The 10,770-nt window shown below is 32.5% G+C and overlaps 1 long non-coding RNA gene across 1 annotated transcript; it reads left to right on the top strand.

Moving 5' to 3' along the window:
- Positions 1-1,952: 1,952 nt before the first annotated feature.
- Positions 1,953-7,378, top strand: LOC134255676 (uncharacterized). The gene is made up of 3 exons (XR_009989601.1): positions 1,953-2,124; positions 3,450-3,568; positions 7,292-7,378. It is a non-coding gene; the product is annotated as an uncharacterized LOC134255676 (long non-coding RNA).
- Positions 7,379-10,770: the final 3,392 nt, after the last annotated feature.

Raw genomic sequence — 10,770 nt, 5'->3', positions numbered from 1 at the left:
GTTTAGTGACCAAAATATACATAAAATTATTAAATTGCTTTTACTGTGTAGGGCATTGCATTAGTTTAAGTTTAGCTGAATTAAGTCGGAAGCTTTTTTTATATATTACATTTGCAAATGTTTTCCTTTATATAACACTACTGAAAGCAAGCGTATTTATAACTGTATAAATACAGGTACGGGGTCAAGAGGTCATAGATGTGCGTATGGATAAATTTTGATGTAATTTCTCAGTGACGTCATAAAGGGTCGACGCGCGTTCAGTGGATTACATACATGCCGTTGGGTTTGAAAAATAATGCATTTCACACGTTAAAAGTCACAATCATGCAAATATAAAGTATGAATATGTCACAAATGTAAATATAAGTAATAAGGTATCATTTTTTGAGTTTTATTGGGATGTAAAACGGGTTGGCACATGATCAAATCTTCCATAAAGCCCTTCGGTCTTTATGAAATTTCTTATTTCTTAAATAAAACTCCTAAAGCCTGAATGCTTCTCCGCTTTCACCCCTTGGTTTCAACCATAACGCCCCCTTCCCTGTTCAAGATTCCAATATCCGCCACTGATATGTGCCCATGCATTCTTACTAAGGCATGGTCAATTGATTTAGATGAGGGACTGGTATTTTTTGTAATAGAATTCTGATCCTGGAATGGTTGGAAAAAAAAGACAAATTCCAGTGGCGTAGCATCGTTTTTTAAAGAGGGAGGTCAGCCAAGAAAAAAATATATACCCGAGAAAACTTGACAAGATTAAAAAAAATTGTCTTAGCCCGAAAATCCCATTTCGGGGGATTGGGGTTGGAGGGTCCAACCTCGATCAATCCTAATTTTTTTTTTCAAAAAAAAATTTACATTGCCCTTAGTGGACTATACTTCAACAAAAGTGGGGATGGGGCTGGACTGTCAATGAACATTACATTTTCAAGTTATGTCTGGAAAAAGAGGGGGCTGATATTATGTGCCTGTAATTCGTCCTCATCAATCAGGACCCCCTCCCAGTCGTTAAAACATCAACATTCATCATACTAGATATACAATATGTAAATGTATTCTTACATCACGTACTGAACTTTTGGAATGAACATCATAAAGAGTTAACACAATATAAAGATATTTGTAAATCACATAAGAAAGAGTTGACATAAAGTAATTATATATCCACATCAAGGAATGGAGTTTTGAGAACATGTAATAAAGTTTGATACATTATAAAGATATGTTCACATTATGTTATAATTTATTTTACACCACGTAATAAATCGCTGACATAAAAGTAAGATTTGTTCACCTTACATCATGATGTCCTCGGCGTAAAATACAGATGCATTAACATCACGTAATAATGCTTTGATATAATAGAAATATGTATACACACCCAAAAAGGAATGGGCTTTTGACGCAATGATAAGTTTAATTATAGAACACGTGTAAAATAAAATTTACTTGACGTAATGCAATTTTGACCCCACATATAAAAAAAAATAAAATAATGTGAAGAAGCATTCATTTCACGTATATAATAAAGTTTTGACACAAATACGATATTTTTACTGCACATAATGAACTTTTTACTTCAAGTTATATATAAAGAGCTGACAGAATGAAAGGATGTATTTACTTCTTGTTATGCAGTATTAACATGATGTTAAGATATTTTTACATCATCTCATAAAAAGTTGACATAACATAAAGATAAGTTCACACATGATAAATTGACATAATGAATGCATAGTTGTATGCTATGAAGCACTGATGGCGTTCCATACAAATTACTGCTAATACCGTACTTTGTTCTTTCGAGATTACGTGACGAAAACAATCTCGTCTTTTCACAGCACCAATTATTAGGAGAGTAGGCTAGCGTATCAGACACCCCTGTCTAGCAAAGATGATTATCTTGCACAGCAGTAAATTGAGTCTTTTCATTATATATAGGAAGTATCCTTTCTGAATTAGAAGAATGTCCCACAGAAACCAGGGGTAACTGGAGCTACACCTACAAAGATACACAAGGGACTAGCATTTGCCAGTCGAATTCCTCCCTTGATGCCTGTAGTCAAAACACTACTTTTACCTTTGATTACACCAAATGTGCCAATGATATTATGTTTTCAAGTAAGCATTGTATATAATAACAAGCTGTGATTGATATACACAACTGCCCAAACATTTCCAGGGACACGCCATATTCATTTAAGGATATCCGATCCTCAGCCAGAAAGGACAACTCAAAACATTAATATTTGATTTGAAATGCATCAAAATGAAGCTTAATTTTCATTTTTTTTTCATCTTTATAAGATTCAAGGTTTTTGGAAGTCTTAAGAAAGGTCTTATAAAAATTTACATGTGTACCCTATAAAAGGAGAAAAAATAGTACAGTTTTAGAGAAATAAGATTTTCTTGAATTCAGCCTTAGATACCAATGCTTATTAGCATGATATGAAATACATGTTAGACGTGATTTGTGGTGTCAAAAGCCTTTTACACTATGTATGATAGAATACATGACGGAAATAGAAGACAAAAAATACCAAATATGTATAAAAACATGACAATTTCTCTGAATGCCTGGATACCTATCTTTCTTTAACCTAAAATATATTTGTTCATCAATTTGCATTTAGAAAATGCATTGCTGATATTACAATTCGCTTTTTATGCAAACAAATTTGGAGATTTGACAATTTTCCCTATATAGTATGATTATCTTTAATCTAACTTTAACGAAATACTGTGGATAAATTTACATAACTTTGTGGATTCAGAGATATTTGATTACTTAACTGCTAATTTTATAAACCTGAGGATCGGACTACCTTAAGTGATATCAAAAATACAAAACAATATAACATATTAAACATATACTGTGAAAGCCATTTACGATGAAATGCAGTGTGGTTTTGATTTTAAAATTTTAAAATTATCAAACAAACGCAAGCTATATATTTTCTGAATCTAATTGAAATCGATCAGCAAATGTAGTAAGGAACCCTCTCTTCACTGCACACTAAAGAGTTCAGATTCTCTGGCATTTTTTGCTGTTAGAGTGATCTGCCCTCAGATTTGAATTCTAAAAAATAGAAGTTCACAGTATATTACACAATTTGTAATAAATTCAAGTATTCTTTACAATTCAAAAGGCCAAGATAAATTATTTGATCATGTTATTTACATGTACTCGCCCCTTGGAAGTACACAACAGTCGTTTCTATTCACTAATACTGTGTCGTGTTTGTTATTTTTCCTGGGGGTAAATGCCACATACATAAAGCGAATATTAGATAGATAAGCTTAATATTAACACCTTTATGCAATATATTTTTCTCAGTGTCCAAAAAAAAAAATTCACTGGTGTAGAGAGGGTTAAGATTAATAAAAACCTTTAATATGTATTCAGCCATTTGGAGGAACTTTCATATTCTAAATTTTGTTTTCAGCTGAAGGACGTTTACATTGCATTTTTTCTATCAATATTACGCCATCTTCGTATTACACAACGCTATACAATGCCGACTCAGCAACAAACGAAAATAGCACTTTTCGATTTTCATGCATTGTAAGTATTAAAGTTTTTTTCCCCAATATCACTATATATATGTTTTTTTAATAAGACATATTGCCATATTTTTCTTTTTTTTTTTAATCTTTTATCATTAAAATAATAATTTACCGAATAAGGATTGTCTATATTATTAATCTTAAACCTTTTTGTGGCTACTTTATTCTAAATCACTACATCAAATATCTCTTAGTTGTCAAATAAGATTAATTTTTTCCGTCATTTAATATTGACTTGTATAAAAAATTAGCAGATTATTGACATTATCATTGAAAATACTAGTAGTAAAAAAACAAAAGCAATTCTGAATCGGTATATGTTTGATATAAGCAATGCAAATTATTATTTGCAGTTCAGCAAAATGCTCTTATTGAAATTGGATAAATCAATGTGATAGTGGCACCAATTTTAAGGTGTAATATCCCTCTGAATAGAGAGATAACTTTCTGATGACAATTTCCTATGAAAGCCAATGGATTGTCATATCAGATTTAATAGATTCCATTCGTGAAGACTGTCTTATAGTCAACTCAATCAAATTTGTTCAATCGTTCAGACGTGGATTTCTAGTTTCTATTGCCAATATTTTTATTAATTATTTATAATAGTTTACCTAAAACATTTATACCCAGTTCCTTCAAACGGTGTAAATTGAGATATTTCTATCTCTTAAAGTATGTCATTTAATTGTTATAGCAATTTCAGATGCAGGATTGTTTATATACATTTAATTAATATTTTGTTTCACTAAAAAAAATTTCAAGGGCGATATTGGAAAGATAACTCTTGTTGATGGATGCTTATTATTTTACAAGCATAGAAAACAATTTGATATTCTGATTTAAAAAGCGACGCTTTGGTATGTTTTCTAATGAGAACTGGATAGGTACGAGAGTAAATATTATTTTATATACACCTCATATTTCTAATTTTATTGTGAGATAAAAAATAATTTATCTTTCTATTTATTATATCATATTTTCTTTACATCATAATTTGACATATTATTCATTTCTCAAAAAGCAAGCAACACTTCATACTTCAAACTATTTTCCATTTGAATTTAATGCTGTTGTTGTTGATGAAAATCAATGATTGGAATTCTTAAAATACATTGTAAAATGGTGAAATGTGGAGCAGACGGATATTTCACCTTTAAAAATTCGATGTTTTTAATAATTTATTTCGCATTTATTCATTTGGATTTTAATACATTTGAATAAAAACATGCTTAAAGAATTATGTAGTCACAAAAACGAATTAGATGTATGTTGCAACCACTATTGAAATAATTATTGATTTCAATAGTGCTTTGAACAATGAATCCAATTTATATTGAAATAATTATTTCAAAAGTTGCTGACGCGGTGAAACTTTTCTTTCAATACTGGTAGTATTTCAATAGTGGTTGAAGCCTATGGTTACCATATTGAAATGCACTCTCACCCACTTCAGTAGAGGTCGTATTTCAATAGTGGTTTAAACCTATGGTTATTATATTCAAATGTACTCTCACCCACTATTGAAATAATTATTTCAATAATGGTCGTATTTCAATAGTGGTTACTATTTATGTTTGTTATTGAAATGCGCCCTCACCCACCATTGAAATAATTATTTCAAAAGTGGTCGTATTTCAATAGTGGTTATTATCTATGTTTGTTATTGAAATGCACTCTCAACCACTATTGATATAATTATTTCAATAGTGGTCGCAACAGATGCAAGTTTTAAATATTTTTAATATTCCACAGAGCCAAAATGAATTTGAACTACCCCATGTATATATGTATATTTATTTAGATTCCGAAACTTCATAAAAATCCTTACAAACAAAGATACATTGCGGGTTCCAGTAAATGTTCAACCAAGCCTCTTTCGTCACTCCTCACTAAGATATTGACAGTAGTGAAGGAAAAACTTCAAGAGTATTGTGCTACAATATATTCAAGAAGTGGTGTGAATCAGATGTGGGTACTCAAAAATTCCAAAGAACTTTTGGACAATTTGAAATCCCAAGATTTTACCAAAATCAACAGCTTAAAAATTTACGACTTTCCAACTTTATATGCAATCATTCCCTCACGATAAATGAAAGTCCAGCCTTTTTGGTATCATTGACAGCTGCTTTTACAATAGAAATGGAACTCGTCAATTTACTTACCTTGTCATTGGTCATTACCGAAATTATTTTGTAAAAACACATTCTGATTGCACACACAAGTACTCTGAAGTTGACATCAAAAAGATACTTAAACTTGAGTTTCTGATTACCAATATATATTTGTTTGTTGGAGACCAGGTGTTCCAACAATCTATTGGAATTCCCATGGGTACCAATTGGGCTCCGTTATTAGACCTATTTTTGTATTCATATGAAGCAGAATTTTGTAAACTCTTATGCGTAAAAAGAAGAAAACACTTGCTGTGGCCTTCAACTCGACCTTTACATATATCGACGACGTATCATCAATTAATAATGGTGATTTCAATTCCTACGTCGAAACGATTTATCCTGGTGAGCTTGAGATAAAAGATACCACGAAGTTTGACACATCTGTTTCATACTTGGATATTTTACTTGAAAAAGACGTTAATGATAATCTAACAACCCAGCTATATGATAAACTTAATGACTTTAACTTTTCTATCGTCAACTTCCCTTACTTATGCAGCAATATGCCTTCATCACCTGCATACGGAGTGTATATATCTCAGTTGATTCGATACGCAAGAGCATGCTCTACGTATGAAGAATTCCTGAAACGAGGTAAATTATTGACAAGCAAGTTGATGAAACAAGAATATAAACAGTCTCGTTTAAAGTCATCATTTCCTAAGTTCTATGGTCGATGACCTTGTCAGCAAATACAATTTATCATTGAGTCAAATGCTGACTGACGTTTTTGATACTAATTGTTAGTCCATTATTCATACACTGAATTGACGACGGATTTTTCCGTTATTTCCCGATCATGACAAGGAGCACACGGCGGGTGTGACCGGTCAGCAGGGGATGTTCAATCCTCCATGGCACCTGATCCCCCTCTGGTGTTTCAGAGGTCCGTGATTGCTATGCTCCTATTTTGTATTGTTTTTTTGGACTTTGATATCCAATACTGTTTGCGTAATCTCCATATCCTTCATGTGTTTGTTTTCTTGCATTCATTCCATTTGCTTTTTAAATGATTAAATGTTACATTAATTTTAACATGTACTATTTTGCGTACAACTTTCAAGTGATCCTAGATGTTAGCCAGCTGTTTTGAATCTTTGGTTATTTGTGACCAGAGTTTACCCATTTTTTAGGACAGTGAGATACAGATAACCATTGTATTATAAGTCTGCCATATAGCTGGATTGATTTCCATGTCGTTAATCTTTATATACTATATACAAGGCGCCAAACGAAACAAACCGGAAAACGTGACAAAAGGAAGCAAAAATTCATTTTAAAATGTTTTTGTCAGATTTGTATTGTTGATGGATTTTTTTTAGATCAATTGCTATTTGATATCTTCATCTTTTAAATTAAAGTACGAATGAAAATCACATTATTTATTTTCGCGCGAGTGAAGGAAAACTATTTCATAACTTGATATATCTGAAAGCCGCCAGTCCCCTAAGTTATGTAAAAGACCAAAATAATTTTAATTTTGTTTTTTTTTTTCAGGTTAGAAAGCATTATTTAATTTCTATTTTTATCTTTGTTTAATTTAGTACATAGAATTGGTATCTGCAGACTTGGTTCATATAACGCAGTATCCCCAGCACTGTCATCCACAGCAAACAGCAACAGATGTTCCCTCCCCCGGGGCTTCATTAACTCTCTCATTCCAAAGTAAGTCAAGGATTTAATATCACTGTCAGTGACACATTAATATACCAAGTTTTAAAAATTATAATATAAACAAAAATATTCTTTTTTTCAGGTCATTGTGGTGAGTGTTTGAAGTTACCATTTCATCTACAATGGAGACTATTGGGTGTAAATTTTTTGTAGACAGTGGAGCAAGCGGCACCACGTGATCGCTTTACCTGGCGTCTGTCTGTCTGTACGTCCGTCTATCTGTCCGTCTATCACACCTTATATCTCAAAACTGTAAAGATGTGGACTTAATATTTTGCACATTTATTGCTTATATCATGGCATTTGTAAATTGCCATGGATACCGACCTCAATACCCTTGACCTATGTCCTTTGATTTACTTTACTAAAAAGTTCCAAGTGCCAATATACAGCATATACGAGGGGTGATCAAAAAGTTCTTTAAAAGATCTTTATATTTATAAAACCACAATTCAGATCAGAATGAAATTTGGCACACATAGAGTCAGACAAATGTTCTATAAAAAGCATAGGTAATGGAACGTTTTGCCTCGTGCTTGTGACGTCACATGTGAAAATGACGTCATAAGGTAGATCACTTATGACAAAAAATGGTTGACTCAGTCGTATTCGAGAAATGAACGGCTGTAAAGTTAAACGTATATCTTGGAAATCCCTTTGCAGAAGTTTATAACAATTTGTACACGGTTTATGAAGACAACACTCAAGCCAGAAGTTTTGTCACAAATTGGATTGATTGTATAAATGAAGGAAGGGAAATGTTCAAAAATGTTTGTTCTGTTGCCCATTGAAAGCAAACTGGGAAAGAGACGTGTCTTTTGTTTCGCAATTTGATATGAGAGATCGCCAAGTTACAGTTTGAAAAATAGATAAATATCTTTACAATAATATAATTATTAAATCCTTAAAATATCGTTTACTTTAGACTTTAAACATATCAGATATGATAAATTGAAGGTACCCATGCTTAACCCACATGAATTAAACGAGGCTCAAAAGACAGATGACTTGGGTTTTGATGGTCACCATGCTCATTCTGCATTAGGGTATCATTATCCACCCATACGATTGCTGAGATTAGGCCATTTCTGACAAATGGACCGTTTCTGTTGTAAAAAAAATAACTTGCATGGTAAGAAATATTAGAGCCGGAAAAAATTTTAAGCTTCTGTGACAGAACGCAAAAGAGCATGTCACATGACAGCTTATATCACGTGATCCGCGCATGGACAGAATGATTGCAGATGCGCATTCAAATTGGAGAGGACAACTTTGAAACATTTTCAACACTGAAACCCTATATCAATTCTTAATTGGAAGTAATTTAATTAGTTCGCGAACTTTTTGATCACCCCTCGTATTTAACATTTAAGGGGGGTAATTCTATGCTATTTAGCATGTGTACTGATCGATTGTTAAAAAATATTATGAAAAATACTAACGTTACAATTCACTTGAAATTGACTTTTGACCTACTTTACAAAAAATACCCCGGACAATTTAATTGAACTTAAGAATTTTGAGGGGCGGGTGTTCATAATTAATATTTATACATGTGTTTGAGCTCATAATAATATTCTTTTAAACTATGATATTCAGTGACCACACAAACTGATATTTAAATATTCTGAAAATACATTGGGATCGGGATCCCACAACAAGGATCGCGTAGATTGACAAATAGTGTAGCTCTATCAGGTCGAGTACACTACCTTATATGGAAGGCAATTTACAACACGTGACGATGTCTTCGTCACACCTGTTCTTCTGTTCAATTGAAAGGCCAAAGTTGAAAGATTTATACCGGGTATTTTAAAGACACTGCTCCATTCTCACATTTAATATTGGAGTTGTTTTAGATGATTAGCAGTTGCTTCTAATACCGCATAAAAGCTTTTAAATTGACGTTTGCATGTACATAAAACATTTTGATAACAAAGAGCTGTTAAATACTAATTGTGCACCATGTACTGCTGTCTAAAGCTATGAACACCTATATCACGTGAAAAAAAACTCGAAATGCTTTATCGACACGATTGCACCTACGTCTCTTTGAAAAATGGTTTAGGCCGATGTATTATACGTCGATACAAGACTTCAGAAAGCAAATTTTGTAAACGTGAGCATGGAAATGAAAGATTATACATCATTTTAAATATTATTTCATAATTCTCAAAAAAGAATTGAAACAAAGTGACAATTCAAATTGCCCTTTATTTTCATCACAACTGAGTACTTGTACATGTAGTAGCCCACAATGCATTGCAACTCAAGGTCAAGGGTCACGAGGTCGGTAACCATGGCAATTTACGTAAAAATTTATGCCACAGTGCCAAGCAATAAATGTGCAAAATATCAAGTCTATATCTTTTACATTTCTTGAGATACAAGGTGGGACAGACGGACAGACAGACAGACGCCGGGTAACATGATATAAAAATGGGCTTGCAAAATGGGTGTGTGGTCCAAAGTATAAGAGAAATCGATGTAAACAACGCACCCCTGCCACATGCATATTAATCAGCTAAATTCCTAATTACAGTGTAAGGAAGTAAAAATCAAAAGTTAAAAAATTACAATATTTGATGGAAAAATGGAGGCAAAATACGTAGAAAATTCTTTATCTTATTTTTGTAATTACCGGTGGTCTTACACGATTCCTTCTTAAACAATTTGAGAAAAAAATCAGTTTATGTTTAGACTTTGATTTATCTGTTCATGCCGTTAAAAATTCAGTGAGGAAGAATTTGATAGAATTGAAAATGTAAGGGGTCAAAACATTTTTTTTGAAAAAAAAAACTATTCAGTATATAACGAGAGATGTGGGGGTCCTCGCATGATTACCTGACAATGCCTGACTACCCCTCTTTTTGGAAAAAAGATGATGTGACATTTGACCCCCGGAAAATTGACAAAAAATTAAACATCCAAATTTTCTCTAATTTTTTGCATGCAACTAATCACTGATTTGTGTACACCAATGTAATCCTCTTTTTAAAAAAAATAAAAACGTAAATTGGAAGACTTAGAACTTTTCATGTGCGTAGGAGTACCATGTTTACATTCAACTCCCTTATGAAAATTGACCGCCCTACTTACTGATGACCTTTAAATATGTGAACGAAAGAGGGTACATCTTTCTCTTTTGGCTAACATTTTATCTAAATTTACCTAGAAGTTGAAGGATCAATCTTTTCAAGGAAAGGACAAGGTCAAATAACCTCCTCGTGTAAAATCCTTATTTAGAGCACATTTTTTCTCCCCTTGGCTCTTTTTGGGCTCATGCTTTATTCACAGAGTACTCTCTGGTAGAGGGTGTGTAGTGACAATGAACCAATATTTTAAATGT

The sequence above is a fragment of the Saccostrea cucullata genome, unplaced genomic scaffold (genome assembly GCF_032062105.1).
Source record: "Saccostrea cucullata isolate Sc308-1 unplaced genomic scaffold, CSIRO_AGI_Scuc_v1 ctg3582, whole genome shotgun sequence".
NCBI lineage: Eukaryota > Metazoa > Mollusca > Bivalvia > Ostreida > Ostreidae > Saccostrea > Saccostrea cuccullata.
This window is presented reverse-complemented; position numbering and strand designations above follow the sequence as displayed.